This window comes from Amblyomma maculatum, chromosome 1 (assembly GCF_055883805.1).
Source record: "Amblyomma maculatum isolate TAMU_Amacu chromosome 1, ASM5588380v1, whole genome shotgun sequence".
Classification (NCBI taxonomy): domain Eukaryota; kingdom Metazoa; phylum Arthropoda; class Arachnida; order Ixodida; family Ixodidae; genus Amblyomma; species Amblyomma maculatum.
This window is the reverse complement of record NC_139344.1, coordinates 46,395,144-46,413,650: the sequence shown is the minus strand read 5'-3', so window position 1 is coordinate 46,413,650 and position 18,507 is coordinate 46,395,144. Positions and strand designations below refer to the sequence as shown.

The 18,507-nt window shown below is 48.2% G+C and overlaps 1 pseudogene; it reads left to right on the top strand.

Annotated features, from left to right (window-relative positions):
• Positions 1-9,881: 9,881 nt before the first annotated feature.
• Positions 9,882-10,915, top strand: LOC146202275 (kinesin-like protein KIF18B pseudogene; annotated as a pseudogene).
• Positions 10,916-18,507: the final 7,592 nt, after the last annotated feature.

Genomic DNA, 18,507 nt, shown 5'->3' with positions numbered 1-18,507 from the left:
AGAAATGATCGGTAAAAACGTTAGGAGCAGAATTTGGTGGAAAGTAGTAACAGCCAACTAGATATGCGATTTGTCACACGTTGGAATTTCCAACCACACACATTCTTCGTATGTCTCCAGGTATGGTCTCCTAAATGCATTTATAGTTTATAGCTTTATAATTTTCTTACGATGCAGATTTCAATACAGCCACGTGTTATACGCACACCTATGCAGCAGTTACGATTCAAAGGACCGTATTACCCCGCTCCTATAAGGACTAAAAATCTCAGCTGGCTCGCGCAGCGTAGAACCTACCAATATCACCTTCACGAGTCCACGCCTGTACTTACCTCTTCTTTCTAGACCTTTATCCCTTAAGCTACCAGTCACCTTTTTGTAACATGAAAAAGACACCCAGTTCCCAGTGTAGCTGCAGCCCTTCCATATAACCGTGTCTTTAATAGCAATCTCAGGTGAATATTACGTGGAACCAATGAGCCGAAAAGGAAACACAAGCGATTCGTTTCCCGCATATCATCAGTAATTCCATTCGCTATTTTCTATGCCTCTTCTTCGGTAAATTGCGGAACGATTTCCATTCCAAGTTTGTTTTGCAGTTGACAATCAAATGTTTTCAGCGCTCGCCGCAATCCGCCGTTTTCACAAAATGTGGCGCCCTCTGGGAGTGTTTGAAAATTCGTCTGCTATTGGTTGAAAACGTCCTTGGGAGATGCAGCTGCCAGCGAAATGACGGTGTATGCTCTTGACAGCTACCACAATCTATCCTATGCACCTGTCACTAATATTAACTACACATGGCCTCCGAGATAAGCTACGGACGCGCCGAACACGGAGGCTTAGAACAGCGCATGCACAGCTTGGGTTGGTGGTTTGTTTTCAACCAGGGAAGATTGCGGATAGGCTAATGTCCTTCCGCATTTACTAAATGAGCAGTCAGTAATTGAGATGTCTAATGCAGGGGGCTACCCAAACTTTCAAGCTCGTCTACCAAGCAGGACGGCGACTGCGACGGCGATTGCGACGGTGATTGCGACTGCGACTGAGACTGCGACTGAGACTGCGACGGCTACTGTGACGGCGACCAGCGGTCATGTAGCACCCAGACAGAGAAGGACGCTGAAATCAACCTCGGCACTAAGTGTGTTCGCAGCTTTCGGACCGATGAGCCGCTGTTCGAATACGAGTATGTTGTTCATTCCTCCTTTTCCTCTGAAAATCTTTGTACTTGCAGACATAAAGTTCTACAAATTGGAACATAGCGGGTACAAAGATCCAGCACTTCGTATGTGCACTGCCCCTTGAAAAATCTCTACACTGAGATAATTAGGCATCACAACGTTAAAAAGTCTGTCCGCGCTTCACAAGCGCAGATTGGCAGCTACCCTACCATGAATTAGGATCTATCGGGCACGAAAATTAATTTGGTACACGCATCATTTACGGTGGAAATAAAGATGACTCAGTTTTGTTTTATAAAAAAAGACTGTGTGGACACCCACACCACACATTTTATTGGATGCAGACTAAAGCGTACTCGTATGACGATTTCATGCAAGTGTGTGGAGAGACTTAGCGCGCTGCTGAGCACGATGTACAGATACTGGCGAAGACAGTATGATGCCCTGCAGCGAAAAGACATGGGTGAGAAGATGCGAGATCCATTCAAAGCGTGCAACTCGCAGCATCTATGGGCAGTCCCAGCACGTTCTACGTCGGTTCTGCACCGCAGTTCGGATTCAGAAATGTACATAACAGTGGTAGCGTCTTTTTTTTTTTTATTTCTTCCCAAGGTGTTGCCAAGTATACCGGTTGTCATTTGCTGGCACCTTCTGAGTATAAAATTGTAAAAGGAAGAAATAAGGGCCCGTTGACATTTTAGCTATGCAGCAAAGTCACAACGCAGGAATTCACGACGTTACTTCCGACACCCCTAATAGCTCTGTTACGATAGTGCAATTCATCAATACAATTCCAAGCCCAAACGTTTCCCCGCTTTAAAAGAGCGAGGACAAACACGGCTCATGGGTGATCTGTCCGACTACACTAATGCAGTGAAATTCTTTAAATGCAGACAAGTATTTTTCTAAAATCTTCTTTTCCGGCACGCTTTAATTTACGAGCAGTCTCTGTCATAAGTGTAGAGCCCAGGAGGGCGGCTTCTGAGCCACTTCGTGCTGCTTTTAATGCATTTTCAGTGTTCCGAACCTGTTGGTGGTGAGAATACTTTTTGTCCTACCCTCTCCAATGGGAAGGACATCCAGTAATGCTAAATCAGCGCCACTACACGGCTCAGAAGCAGACGCCCGGCCTCCACATTTTTGGCAAAGGCTCTACATTGGCTCAATGCACATGGCCTTCTTCGCTGAAATTAACTTAAAAACATGGTATTGGACGATAATGCCATCTGAAAATTAGATAAAATGCAGTTTTAAGATTGATTGAAAGCGAGCGTAACACAGACCGAGAACTATGCTCATAATGTGCTCTTTACGTACGACTGATTCGAAGATTCTATAACGCATCCTATCACCTCCTTTCAACTTAAAAGTATTAACGGACCATAAAGGTGTTCTTTCTCCAATATGCTCCTTGGTTTTCACTGCCCGAAGTATTTCACTACCCGAAGCGAGACCAATTCAAAGCGTACAACTTGCACCATCTATGGGCGATCCCAGGATGTGTTACGTCGGTTCTGTATCGCAGTTCCTGCTCAGACCTGTACATAACGGTGACAGCGTCTGCTTTTTATTTCTTCCCATGGTGTTGCCAATTAATCCGGCTGTCGTCTTCTGGTACCTTCTTCTGCGCATAAAATTGGAAATGGAAGAAATCGGCCCACGTTGATATTTTCATGATGCAGCTAAGTCACGATGCAAGAATTCAGGACTTTTCTTTCGACGCTCGCTCTGTTACGAAAGGGCACTTCAATAATGCAATTGCAAGCGCAAATGTTTCCCCCGCATAAGTTACGTGTACTCTTTGTTAAAAGTCAAAAGTTACAGCAGAGCCCAGAGGGTCTGCTTCTGAGCCACTTCGGGCTGCTCGTAATGCATTTCCAATGTTCCAAATCTGTTGATGGTAACAATATCTTTTGTCGTATACCCCTGCAATAGGAAGAACCTCCAGTAATGCTAAATCAGCGCCACTTCAAGGCTTAGAAACAAACGCCCGGGCTCTACACTTTTGGCAAAGGCTCTACACGGGCTAAATCCACATGGCCTAGCTACTTCACTGAAATAATTTAAAAGCATGGCATTGGACAATAACGCCATCTGAAAATTAAATACAATGCAGACAGACATAAGAATAATATCTACCAATTGACTTAGCTATGCTTGGTTGAAACAAAGGGTAACAAAACTATGCTTACAAATTGCTTTTTGCACACGGCTGATACGAAGATCTCTATAACGCTGCCTATCGCCTCATTTTACCTCGAAAGTATTAACGGACCTTCAACGTGTTATTTGTCCATCATGGGGCTTGGTTTTTCACTACCCAAAGTATTTCCCTGCTAAGTTGCATCGATGATACCAGCTAAGCAGGTTACTCACTATAACTGCACCTTACTTTCATACTGAGCAATAGTTGGGCTCGCAGTTGTCCATCTGGCGGCTCCTAGACGTCCACTGAAGAGGTCCTTCCTGGCATCCCTAGGACTGCTTTCTACCATTGTACTCTCCGTGGCCGTAGTAGCAACTCCCTGGGCAACATGTAAGCAGTCTCATGGTGACTGCTTCTGAGAAGAAAAAACTTGTTCTGTCCTTCGGGAAAATAGGTTTGAATTGATTGGCCTCATCGGCAAACCCGCATTTCCTCGGAAGTTTGACCCAAATTTCCAAATTCCCAAGTTTGGGGGTGAAAGGCTCACCACTTCTACACTGCATTGCTACTGTATCACGAGCTGACACCGTAAATAATGCTATCGCAAAACATTGGGTATTCATGACACTAACAAGCTGAGTAGCCCTATTGATGTTGTGTCAGAATGTGTACGTACTCCTCTTTTTACATGTTGAGTATGGGCATTCTTATTAGGTTAAGTTACCACGAAACAGGACTTTGGTCATGAAACCTGTTTATGCTGTTTTCAGATAAACCAGCCAGGCTGATGTGCTCCTGTTGTGGATATAGCCGGCAAACTTGAAATGAGGACCTCTTAGCGCATATCGAACGAGGAGGCTTTCGCGAAAATTATTGCATATGTCCTGCTTTATTAATAATACTCTAAAATCGTATGTACCAGCTTTTCCAAAAGCAATCGATCAGCCCCGCCGGCTGGGGGAGGAGGCGTGGGGCCGTGCTGTGGCGCGGTGGTCGCCTTCGGTGGCTGCTGCGCACTGGCGACGAGTGTAAGTACCTGACGTAATTCAGCTCCCCCGATATCTTTCTTGGGACGATAAAATGTAAGCGAGTAACATGTGACCCCTGATTTCGCACCTTCAGACAGCAGTGCTACTAAGAAAAGGCGCTGCTAGCAGCAAAACGCCCTCAACGATCTTTTTGAACTGGTGCCGTGAACCATGCGCTCTTTGTTGGAACACCTTGCGCATTTAATATCAGTACGCAGCTCCTGTAGTTGCAGAACACCTGCTGTTCTCCTTTTAGGAGTGCTGGCAGAGTAAGACAGAGTACGGTTCTCAAAAACATCGATGTGGTTCTTCTCACGATTCTATTATCTTCAGCTGTCACACTTCATTGATCTTGAGGAGAGAGAATATCTAGGCATTTTTTTCCCTTAGTTCCAAGTCCCGCAATTGCTACATAACTAACGAATCGAATCCGCCATTGACGCATTTGCAGCCGCTTGCAAACGCACAGGAGTACTGTCTTGACGATTGTAATGTCAAACCGAATGCAGGAAGGTTGAGTAGAGAGTATGCCTGCCTCAAACATATTAGGCATGTAGCCAATCCGTGATGTAAACGTAAATGTACCCAAACATAAGATCCCTAAGAATGCATGAAAAAAATTGTTCTTCTAGTTGGCTTGAAGCTCCCGCTGAACTCGAGCATGCTGCGGCAGAAGACTTCAGCAAGGGTGAGAATTCAGGTATCGAAAATGATTTGGTGCGGCACTTTAAGGTTGCATCCAGCGTTAATTTAGATGAGTTACACATGTTACCATTCTGCTAGCGAGCACTGCGCCATCAGTCAAGTGTCTCAGTAATAAGGAGTAATACTAAACTAGTTCGCAGTCCTTGTCCGGTTTCCTATGATCTCCGGAACATATTGCTAACAGGCTCGGATAATGTTTCCGTAAAGAAATGGCCGCACGTGTTGTGAAATTCAGTGATGTAAAATTGAGGCGCGAGAATGACATTGTTTTTCGCATTATGAAAATGAGTGGTGAAAATGAAAGCAAGATTGCTAACCCAAAGTACATTGCGCTCTTTTCTGCGTATCAACAGGGGAGCGAAAAATGACTGGAAATCATGCCTCAATTCTTGTCACCTCCAGCGTAACGTGTGTTAAGAAAAGGAACGTCGACGAAAGGTTGTTCTTAATAATACGAAGACGTTTCGGCGTTCATACGGAAGCCTTAATCACACAGCGGAAAGCCCAATGCACGAAGTTTAAGTGCGTCGTATTAATCTACTCCCAATAACCTAGTAGATGAATCTACCACTCGACCAAACGCATTTTCGTCAAACATTATATTTCTCTTCTCCAGCATTACGAAGCGACACAACAAAGCCGGTCATGTGCAAAGAAGTATTGGAACCGCCGGAAACGGTGCCGCGAATTTTGGAGATCCCTTATTCGCAGTTACTTTCCCGATATTCCAATTCTAATTAAGAGCGCAGCTTCACAGCGCCAGCGTAAAAGGAGCGTTGAGCGAGTTATACGCTATGCGGACGCTCTTCCTCAGAAGCGCAACGCTTCGTAGGCGCCAAATCAGACGCTGCACACGATTACGCGCTTACTTTTAATCACCCCACGAATGAGAGCGAGGAGGCAAGCTTACGTCAGCTAGCTTACGCTCGCTGCCAGAGCGCTGCGTCCAGCGACAGAGACTGTGACGCCGCGACTCTGTCCCGCTCCCGTGCCATGCCAAACCCCAACGGCCGTCGGGGCTGCTCGGTTACGCTTGTACCGCGTCTTCAGCGAGTGTGGCAAAGCTAAACAAATTGGGGTCATCGGCAGCGCCCTACATGTCTGAGAGAGAATCAAACTCAGCGGAGAGCATTAATTGTTGTCGCCACAGAGCCCATATCACAAGTACTCAGTACAAGCTGTGTACCGTGTCTTCAGCGAGTATTGCAACGTAAAACAATTCGGGGTCATTGGCAGCACCTGCTTAGTGCTATAGGGGTCTGTCCCATGCTGACGATTAAATGAAGAATCTTGCAGTAGTCCACGCTTAGACATCGAGAGCTTATATTGGGACATAACATATGCATCAAACTCGAGCTGTTTGAGGGCGTGAATGGGCTGAGGTCTTCTTCGAGCAGTACTGTGCATGTCTGACGACAGCGTGGGTTAATGTTTTTTATTCAACCGTACGTAGTACCCGCCGGGGTGGCGCAGTGGTTACGACGCTCGACTACTGTTCCCAAGGACGCGGGATCGAATCCCGGCCTCGGCGGCAGCTTTTCGGTGGAGGCGAAAAGCAAGGCGTCCGTATGCTGTGCGATGTCAGTGCACGTTAAAGAACCCCAGGTGGTCGAAATTTCCGGAGTCCTCCACTACGGCGTCTCTCATAGCCTGAGTTGCTTTGGGACGTTAAACCCCACAAACCAACCAACCAATCAACCGTACGTAGAAATGACAAGAGACGGCATCGAATTGAGAGCTCACTCACATGGCCGGTATCGCATAAAAATAGCCATGTAATTTACCACTGTCTACGACTGGTCCGGCCCCGAATAATGAAAGAGAATGAGACGATAGCTAGAGTGCCGTCAGTAATGAATTCAGTTTAGCTGTGCTTAGATTTTTCTTTGTTGTCTCGGGCTTGAGCGTGCTTTCTAAGTATTCGCGTGATTCTGTGATTGCTCCTAATACAGCGCCTACAAATCAAGGGGGGTCTGAAAAAGCCGATATGAAGAAAGGTGATTAACCGCGTAAATGCAGTTCAATGTAAAAAAGAAACCAGCGCCACATAAGTTGACCGTAATCGCTACGCAGGTCACAAGACGGTGACTGATCTTCGATCGCGGGGTACCGCGCACGGACGCATCTACCGTAGAGCAGATCGTGAGGACCGAAGGAAGACTACAGATCCGCGCCGGTCCCCAAAGAAGATGAACTATCACAGTGCGCTCCCTTCACCGGAAGCCAGCTCACACACGAAGAGTGGGAACCAGTCGCCGGCACTTTCCACCGTCTGGCGGCGAAGTATGTACTATAGTGTCTTAAATTGAAACGTGTGCCGACTGCCAGCGGCGAGCTGGTCGTTCCAGCGTATCCTCGGGAGCGCAATGAGTGCCGAGCAGACAGCTGGGTGAACTGTCTCCGCCACCGCTAGTTCTGCGGATCCCGAAGACGCACAACATATTTTTGTATAGCTTTAGCTCCTACACGCTTGACTAAATGCGTTAAATCGATTCTGTGCATGAATAAAAGACCTAGTTCCGTATAAACGAGGCCGTCGTCGGGGAAAATGTGTATTTGCGGCAGTTAAGACACATACATCCAATGCAAGATATATGCAGATTGCCAATTTCCAGAGCGTATTGGGTAATATATTTCTTGAACCTTAACGACGGGTCCAATGTCTAACATATCTTTATGACCACAAATATTGTTGGACGCGCTAGTTTATGCAGGCTACACTGAAGTCCATCATCGACGCTCGATTGGGATCTTGGTCTGGGCTAGTTGGTCAAAGCTTTCAAAAAAATGAACACACCACAAAGAAACCGGACACCTGAAGAAGACAAAACACAAGACGTGACGGGCGCTGACTATAAACTTTATTTCACGTACAGCCGAAGCAGATTTTATAGCTACTACAATGAACCACGTGGGCACAATCACCTACTGCATAGTCAGAGTGAACACTTTCAGAACACGTTTTGTTTCTCAACTTAGACATTAACATGATGACGGGTACACTCAAATCATAAATATACAGTCAAAACATAAATCTGAAAAAACGTTTGCAAGAGAAGCTGCAATCAGACGTACTCCCCGAAGTGCATAAGATGACATCGGAAAGGAGTGCGTTTTAACAGTGCGCATTCGAAGCTGGTTAAGCGGGCAGTTGTAACCGACATGCTTCAGGCTGCCCTGACGAATTGTTGTGAGCACTTGGCTGATTCTAGCCTTAATCACCAGATTGAAAGTCTTTATTCGGCTGCCTATTCGCCTTCTCCTATACCGGGCTTGTGTGAAGTGCTTTAACAGAAGGTGAAGCAAAGTGCAGTAAGTCATCAACCTAAGGAAAAGAAACCTGTGGTAGTTGTTCCATACATACATGAACTGTCACATAATATCAAGAGAGTAGTGGGAAGGTACGATGTGTATGTTGTGTTTTTCGCCCTTTATAAGTTAGAAAGAATAGTCCCGGTGGTGAACCGGCAGAGAAGGGCGAGTTGCGACGTGAAGCATTTGACGCCGTACACCGAATGCCGGCTAGGAGTGGTGTACCAGATCCGACTAAGGACATTGGCTAGACGGGGCGATGTTTTAACCCAAGAGCTGGAGAGCACTGAACGTAATAAGACTGTGAGCCACATGGCACAGCATTGTAATCAAGCCGACCATAAATGTCGGCCTTTATTATCCGACGCAAAATTTTTCGCAACAGCAAAAAGCAAAATAGAAAGAGAAGTAATTGAAGGTTTTAACATTGAAAATACTGCAGACGCGTGCATCAGCACCCTTCAATTTCTCTTTAAGAGAACGAAGTGGCCTTTTTGGAGAGTGCTAGGGTCTTGCATTTTAACTTCAGCTAGGCATTTTGGTGTACGCGTATGGCCATTTTTTTTTTTGCGTGCGCTTGTCGCTTAATTGTTCCCGTTTGTGTAGATTTTTTTTGTGGTGCTTTGGAAGCATGGTTTGGTCGTGCGTGTTTTCTGTCACCCGTCTGTCTTTTTTTCATCTGTTAATGATTTTCACTGTTTAGCCGTGTTAAATGTTTGGCGTTGGTTACTGTCTTGTTTGTTTTTAGCGGTTTCATTCACTCGGTACGTTGTCGCCTTTCGCATTTATTTTATGCGCCTCGGGGAGTACGTATGCAACTTCTCTTTCAAACGTTTTTTTTTTGTTTTTCAGATTTATGTTTTGATTTTATCTTACATGATTTGAGCGTATCCGTTATGTTAATGTCTAGGTTGATAAACAAAGCGTGTTCCGAAAGTGTTCACTCTAACTATGCAAGTAGGTGATTGTGTCCACGTCGTCCATTGTAGTAGCCATAATACGTGCTTCGGCTGTATGTCAAATAAATTGGTAGTCAGCGCCCGTGCCGTCTTGTGTATTGTCTCCTTCCTGTGTCCGGTTTCTTGGTGCTGTGTTATGTTTTGAAATCCACGCTCGCTCGCACTGAAAACACAACGGAGCGTGTTTCAGGCTAGGCTAGCACGAATATTTTTGCCAACTTATTTTTTTTTTCGGTAAACGAATGAAATCGACTGCCCGCAAGTGTAGTCAATGTCCCATCCATCAATTTTTCATCAGCCCCGATTGAGTTATCTCTGAGTTTCGTAACTATTTTCACTTTTTTTTTGTGAATTTCATTGTATATTGGAAGCATTATTTTTATTATTGATATTGTGGTGTTTGGTGTTTTTTTTTTCTTCGCTGACTTCCTACTTATGAGCCACAATGTTTGTAATCCCCCAACAATAATGCTCCACGCGAGCGAGGTAGGTATATGCGTAAATAAATAAATAAATAAAACCACGAACGAAATCGTAATAACGCTCCTGGATGGCTGGCTGCAAATGTTCAGTGTTTGCGTACGGGGCTACCGGTGCAGGCACGACGTTCTTTATGGTCGACATGGAACACTGCCCTGGTGTGGTGTCCCTCATCGTGAGCCACTTGTACGACCGCGTAGATCAGCTGCGCTTTGAGGGCCAGTCGGGCGACGTTGCCGTGGCCTACCTCGAGGTGTACAATGAGGTGGTGCGTGACCTGCTCTCTGCCAGTGGAGCACCGCTCGTTGTGCGCGAGGACCCCGCCAAGGGCATCGCCATCTCCAACCTCTCCACCCACAAGGTGAAACAGGCTGATGCTCTTCTAGATTTGCTGCTGAAAAGAAACAAGAATCGAACTCAGCACGCCACTGACGCCAACGCTGAATCGTCATGGTCAGATGCCATCTTCCAGGTGCATGTGCTGCAGACCGAGACTGTCACAAGCACCAGCAAGGGTATCCGCGCTTCAAAGATGAGCTTCATCGATCTCGCCAGCTCAGAGCGCGCTGCAGCGCGCTCAACAGGAACATCGGGGCTAGGCTACGCGATGCAACCAAGACAAAGCCTGTCCCTCCTGGCATTCCGCAAATGCGTAGATGCCCTTTCCAAGAATGTGACGCAGCGGGCTTTGTACCGAGGCTCGAAGCTGACACACATACTGAAGGACTCTCTGGGTGGGACGTACCGGACGCTGATGATCGCCGCTGTGACGCCGTCCAAGCTCAGCTACACAGACACGTACAACACGCTCAAGCATGCTAAGCGTGCAATGAATATTGAAATGCAGACCAAGAACATCCTGAATGTTTCGTGCACTTGTCGAAATACAGCGCACTCATTGAAGAGTACAAGCAGAAGCTCGACTGCCTCCAGAGTAAGGTCGACAGCGCAGAGGCGGAAAAGGCTGTGCTGGCGGCCAAGGTGCAGGCGCTCGAAAGGAGCCTGGAGTTGGCGCTTGGCAAGAGTGACGCCTTGCCGCCACCTGCCTCTCCCGCAATCCGCAGCACTGAGAAAACGAGGCCGGTCACAACCGTCATGTGGTGAGATGATTTAATTATCCGCGGCTGGCCTTGCGCGAGCGCTCGTCCGTAACAATATGAACACGCAGTCGTATGCAAAACGAAATAGATCAGTGAGAGCTCAATCAAACACGACGCTACATAGCGGACAATTTCAAAAACCAGCAGGATTAAAAAATTGCGCCTTATATGAATATAAATAAATAGTTCTAGCATATGGTTTGGTTCTAGGGGGTTAACGTCCCTAAGCGTATCAGGCTATGAGAGACGCCGTAGTGAAGGGCTCCGGAAATGTTGACTACCTGTGGTTCTTTAAATTGCACTGACAACGCACAGTACATAGGCTCGTGGTTAGCAGGGACAACGCCGACGTCGACGCGAAACACAGGAACCGGCGCCACGGCGCTGCGCTCTAAAAAAATTTGAAAGACCCCTCCAGCGTATCTATGAGCTAATTAGCTCCGAAGACGGATAAAGAAAGCCCCCGCGGTAGAAGTCTGAAATGAATAAATTTTCTTCGTTTTGTGCCGCGCAGATTTACTCGAAATGAGATACGCAGAGCACTAAATTGTAATTCGCACATGAACTTTCCAGCCACATACAATGCAATATAAGCTCTGCGACTGTTAGAACTCTGCCCAGTGACGTAGTTATGATCATCTGGAGGACGGGCATTCAAAGTAGCTTCGACGCCTCTAGCCTTCCCTCATCAACCAGGCAGTCAAGCTTATCATTCGGACTTGAAAGAAGCAGGTTAAATTCCTCGCTTGAACGGCTAACGTCATTGCCCGAGTGTATTTCGAGAATAGAAGAGCTAGAATGGGGAATACCGGGAAAAGAGCGCGCAATGAACAAAAAAAAAAAGCGTTGAGGAAAGGGGGGGGGGGCGAGAAGGCCCAGCCCGCGCATTGTGGAGACATGTGTTTCCCTCTTTGATCAGTAATCAACAACACACCATACCCGATGCATTGGAACCGACGCAGGACACGAACAGCAGAAGCAGACGCCCCGAACAGCGACACTACGCTTTTCATTGCTCCGGCGACCACCTCGCTCTCATTGCCGCGCGCTGAAGGCGGCACACTTCTCAATTCTAGAACACTATATATGTACCACTTGCACCCATCACTAGGACATTACTCTCATGACGGTGTTGCTACCGCTGCCTTGATTTAACCGGCCACAGAACGGTGAAAAAAAAAAAAAAAACACCATCCCTGAGCTCCTGAACAAAACGCAAAGGATTGCAAGCACAGTGATGAATTCATGTTTCAACAATGACAGCGTTTGGGTGAGTTCGTTAGCCGTGTTGATCGTGAAAACGCATATAAAACACGCCAACAGAAAAAAGCGCTCGTGTGTCTGTCTTTTGCGGTTGTCCGTGTTTTGTATGTGCTTTCAGGATCAACATTAAAAGCATCACAGCAGCGAAGGCATCCAGCTATGAATTAAAGGATCAGCCTTCTCCTTTCCCTGGCAACTTGCACAACGTATACCACTCAATGCTTGGCTGTACCTATAGGCGGCAAAGAAATTGACGTTTTTCGAGTATAGCATTGGCCTACCAGATTCCAATCCATGGGACGCTCGCATGCCTATATTTACGTTGTCTGTGCATAAAAGTTAAAAATCTACATCTACGCCTTATAATGTCTTACACTGGCAGTGGAAAGGAATGAAATATGGAGAGCAAAGGGGAAGGGGCCCAATCGCGGTTAAGTTCGGAACGGCGTAGTCATTTGTGTCATTCAAACATCCGTGCTGGGGACGCAGCGGGTAAATCGGGCGCGCCTTTGCGTAATTTGCACTGGTGACGACATCCTCGAAAACTCATTGCAAAGTGCTGGTCGAATACTTGAAGCTCAACCATTCGGGCGACCACTAAGCGAAGCACCTGAGGACTTCTCTTTGTGAAGTGAAAGTTATAAAGGAGCACCTAGATGATCTTTAGTACTGTGCGTTCACCTGGTCGTGATTTAAAGTGTTGCCAGCCGTAAGCAGTGGCTGCTCATTTTTCAGATACTTAAGAATACTGAAAATCACTGTAAACAGAAGCTCTTTTTACGCCTTGTGTCCATTAGCATATAAGGACTGGTGAGGGAGTCTTGCTCTCTACGAATATCAAGAGGTCCATGCAATCAGCAGGACCTGAGCAAGCACACTGCCTTGTGCATGAGTGGGAGACAAGGGAAACGAAAATATGTACATTCCAGCATCCTCAAGAAGGGGTTTTATAGAGTAAAGCGTACCAACAGACTTAGGCTATAAAGGACGCCGTATTGAAGGAAGGGCGGAGTAAACGGGTGCCTTGCGCCTCGTCTTCACTGTAACTCGCCACCGCGACTGGGGCCGAGCCCAGACGTATAGAGCTTAGTTATCCAGTGCCCTAACCCATGAGTCAGAGCGGTTAGGTGGCCAAGTAGTCGTTTAGAGCGATTAAGGATCCTGAGTCACGTGGAGCTCAGCAGCAAAAAGGCGTGTGACACACCTTCACTGACACGCACTGAGACGGCCACTGATCTTATCACCGCAAAATATTTCGTAGCAGTCATACCTTAAACCATCTCACTTCCGTTCAAGGCCTGTGCTTGTAAGGTTTGTAAGTTAAGGACTCCCTTTGCCTGATGGTACACGATGCGTTGAACAGCCCTGTAGTGAAGTGAATTAGTGCCAAGTGTAACAGAGAACTCTTTCAATTCGTTCCAGCTGCGGACGCTTTGACAGTATACGGTATCGGACCACTCGGACTTGAACGGCATCAGGTGATCAGGAAGAAGCCCGGCCCTGTCATCATCAGGTAAGACTGGACTTTGATTGCACTTCTCTTGCCTTGACGAGTAAGCATCATAGGTGCATATATCAGGAGTAGGGGAGGAAGCGATGGAGGTGATGAAGGGTTGCAATGATCCCGCACCCTCCCCTCTGCCAGGAATTTCTCATAGATAAAGCGTGTTCAACCACGCTTTGTATGCGAGGAACGTCCTTGAAATACATGGTTCATATGCGACCATCGTTGTCACTGGTCTCTTCTAAGCGCGACCCATAAATACGCCTCTAGGAAAAAGTGCACATATTCTATAAGGCATGTGCGCCATGCGGTTTGCGGTAAGCGACGTTCAGGGTTATTCTGATCGTAGTCTTTCTTGTGCTTTTATATTTACGAACTGAGAACTATGGCGTTGGGTAACGATCAAGTGCCTAATTCTCAATATCATATTGTCACGTAGTGGTGACAAGGCCGTACACGCCAAAAGAAAACACAGGCGTGATGGTACTGAAATAACTCTTTATTGGGGCTGACTTGCGCCCGAAAAGGACTAAGCAACTCGGCGGCGGCGATAGCAACAAACGTGCTCGTCGAACAAAGAATGCATGTCACAATCGGCAACGTTCAATTTAAAGGCTGCACAGAACAATCTAGATAACGTCGCAAACAGCTACCAGTACGGGCTGGAACATTGTGGAAAGACACCCGAGTGGCCGGAACCTTTGAGACAGATCTCGGTGCATCTTGGGCTACAACAAAACTGATAAAGGTGTGACTCGCGACATCGAGCATTAACAAACAAAGATTACGGAACTGATACGCGGTCCAGAATCAGTGATAAGCCTGTATGCCGGCGGCTGTTAAAAAACAACAAATACTGGTTTGAAGGTTTCGCGGCATTACTCCCCCCTTAAAAAAACATCGCTTCGATGTTCCAAAACAATGAAACTTAAACATAAACACTGCGAAGTTTAAACACCACAGATTCTTTAACGTGCGTAATATGGCTTCAGTCGTACAACATGTACAATTTCTGGGCGTGCGCGTCGCCGTTGTGATGCTGACGTTCCGCCGGGAATGACTTCAAAGCCCAGTGGTCCGACGCGGCGAAGGATTTTGTATGGCCCAAAGTATCGACGCAACAACTTTTCACTTAACCAGCGACGGCGAATTGGTGTCCAAACCCACACTTGGTCTCCTGGATTGTACTCTGCGTGGCGTCGTCGTAAATTGTATCGTCGGCTGTCGGTGCGCAGTTAGTCTTTATTACGCAGCCGTGCGAGTCGTCGGGCTTCCTCTGCTCGCTGCAGGTAGGCGGCGACGTCAAGGTTGTCTTCGCTGGTTACGTGCGGCAGCATTGCGTCGAGCGTCGTCGTGGGCTCCCTGCCGTACACAAGCTTAAACGGGGTCGCTCTGGTCGTCTCCTGGACTGCCGTGTCATACGCGAAGATCACGTACGGCAGGCGTCCCAGGTCTTGTGGTCAGCGTCGACGTACATAGCGATCATGTCCGCGATCGTTTTGTTCAGGCGTTCCTAAGGCCATTGGTCTGGGGATGGTACGCAGCTGTTCCTCGATGGCTTGTGTGAGTGTATTCCAGGATGTCTTGCGTCAACTCTGCCGTAAACGCCGTTCCCCTGTCCGTGATGAGCACTTCTGGGGCGCCGTGTCGCAAGAGAATTTGTTCGACAAAAAAATTGGCGACTTCTGCCGCGGTACCATTTGGTAGTGCTCTTGCTTCGGCGTAACTGGTAAGGTAGTCAGTGGCCACGATGATCCACTTGTTGCCCATAGACGAAGATGGAAAGGGGCCGAGGAGATCCATCCCAATTTGTTGAAAGGGCAGGATTGGGGGCGGAATCAGGTTTAGTAGTCCTGCTGGTCTAATCGGCGGCGTCTTGCGTCGTTGGCACTCCCGACACGTCTTCACGTAGTGGGCAACTTCGGCAGGCAGTCGCGGCCAGTAATACTTCTCCTGGATTCGACGCAACGTGCGCGCAAATCCGAGGTGGCCTGCTGTGGGCTCATCGTGCAACGCCTGCAGAATTTCTTGCCGATGGGGTTTAGGCACTACGAGAAGCTGCGCGGTCTTGTTGGGTGCGAGGTTCTTCTTCACGAGGAGGCCATTGCTTAAAGTGAAGGATGATAAATGTCGCCTGAACACACCAGGAGGGGAAGCGGTCTTTCCTTCCAAGTAGTCGGCTAGCGCTTTCAGCTCAGGGTCTGATCGCTGTTGTTCTGCGAAACTGCTGGCGCTTACCGGTCCCAAAAAGGCGTCGTCATCATCGTCCTTCGGGGAAGCATCGACGGGAGCGCGGGATAAGCAGTCTGCGTCGGAATGCTTCCGGCCCGATTTATAGACTACAGTCATGTCAAATTCTTAGTCGTAGGCTCCATCTGGCAAGGCGGCAGGAAGGATGTTTCAAATTAGCCAGCCAGCAGAGCGCGTGATGGTCGCTTACCACCTTGAATGATGGGCCGTATAGGTATGCACGAAACTTAGAAGTCGCCCAGATGATTGCAAGGCACTCCTTCTCGGTCGTCGAGTAATTGACTTCGGCTTTTGTGAGGGACCTGCTGGCGTAGGCGATTACTTTCTCCTGTCCGGCACTCTTCTGGACGAGAACGGCTCCTGGGCCCACACTGCTCGCGTCGGTGTGAATTTCGGTCTCCGCGTTTTCATCAAAGTGGCCAAGTACAGGAGGGCATTGCAGGCGGCGCTTAAGATCGTCGAAGGCTTCTCTTTGCGTTGCTTCCCATTTAAAAGGTACGTCAGCCTTTGTAAGCTGCGTCAACGGTTCGGCGATCCGCGAAACGTTTCTGACAAATCGTCGATAATAAGCGCACAGCCCAAGGAATCGGCGCACAGCTTTCTTGTCGGCAGGCGGTGGAAATTGTGCGATTGCAGCTGTTTTCTGCGGGTCTGGGCGAATACCGTCCTTGCTAACGATGTGACCTAGGAACCGGAGTTCTTCGTAGGCGAAGTGACACTTCTCTGCTTTTAGCGTTAGTCCCGATGACTTGATGGCTTCCAGCACTGTCTGCAGTCGTTTTAGGTGGTCTTCAAAGTTTGACGAGAAGACAACAACGTCGCCCAAATATACCAAACAAATTTGCCACTTCAAGCCTGCCAGGACTGTGTCCATCTCGTTGAAACGTGGCTGGTGCGGAGCAGAGGCGAAATGGCACCACCTTGAACTCATAAAGGCCGTCCGGTGTGATGAATGCGGTCTTCTCGCGATCTCTTTCGTCGACCTCAATTTGCCAATATCCGCTCTTCAGGTCCATCGATGAGAAGTACTTTGCATTGCAGAGCCGGTCGAGAGTGTCGTAGATGCGGGGAAGCGGGTAGACATCCTTCTTCGTTATGCCATTCAAGCGGCGGTAATCAATGCAGGAGCGAAGTGTGCTGTGTTTCTACTTGACCAAAATGACTGGTGCCGCCCAGGGGCTGTTCGATGGCTGGATTACGTCATCACGCAGCATTTCCTCAACTTGATCGCGAATGGCCTGCCGTTCTCACGGCGATACACGATAAGGGCTTTGGCGCAGAGGTCGGTCGTGTTTGTCCGTTACAATGCGGTGCTTGGCCAGTGGTGTTTGTCGTACCTTCGATGATGACGAGAAGCACTCCCTGTAGTCTCGAAGAATACTGCGAATCTGGTTTTTCCTGCTGTGGGTCAATACTGGGTTGATGTCAAATGTGGGCTGACGGAATTGGTCCGGTGCGTCTTCCAGTGGTTGGTCGTCGAGGGCGAATACGTCTTTAAGGTCCGCTAATTCGTCGAGAAAAGCGATGGTCGTGCCCTTGTTGAGATGCCGGTATTGTTCAGTGAAGTTTGTTACCAGCACCTGAGCTTGTACTCTCCTGAATTTCGCGATGCTTCTTGCGATGCCCATACTTCGTTCCATGAGCAATTGGATATTTCCTTCGACGATGCCTTCAGCGGTTTCGATGTCTGTGCTACCTACGCTGACGGCGACGCTTGATCGGGGCGGCACGGTCAGTTCTCCGTCGAGGACGTTTAGAGCGACGTGTTGCGTCGAAGTCGTCGTAGCAGGTATGGCTTTGTCTGCAGAGAGCTTGATGAGCTTGGATCGGAGGTCGATGATAGCCCTATTTTCATTTAGGAAGTCCATGCCTAAAATCACGTCGCGGGAGCACTGCTGCAAGACCACAAAGCTGGTTGGTTAGTACACCCATTTACTGTTATTCCTGCAGTGCATCGTCCCGATGGAGTAATCAGGTTGCCACCTGCTGTGCGAATCGGCGGGCCATCCCAAGCGGTGGTAACATTTCTGAGCTGAGAGGCTAACGGTCCACTAATGACTGAATAGTCAGCTCCGGTGTCTACTAGGGCAGTGACTCTGCGACCGTCGATATCAACTTCAAGGTCACTTGTTCGCATCCTCGCATTGCACGCGGGCCTTAGTGTCCGATCTCGGCTCCGTCGTTTCTTCAGGTCATGGCCGGGGCATACCGTTGTTACTTCGCTGGGCGGCCGTGTCTGCTTGCACTCTGGTCGTGTTGTCGTCGATGACGTCGTGTGGAGCGGCAATGAAATAGCTGCGTCATCGTTAGTGGTCGCCGGCGGCGGAGGATGTTCGTCGTTTCGCCGTTGAGCAACATCACCTCCAAAGGTTGCTTTGTTTAGTTTCCCCTGCGCGGGCTTGGGGACCTTCCGCGCACACTATCATCATAGTTAGATCCTGGCGACGCAAAGCGGGCCCTATACGGCGATGGAGACCTGGATCGACGGTTTGGTGGCGCAATCTCACCGCTACGCAGATAGTTGTCGATTTCTTGCGGTCGTTCACCTGGGCGTGGTCGTGGAGTGTCGACAGCAAATG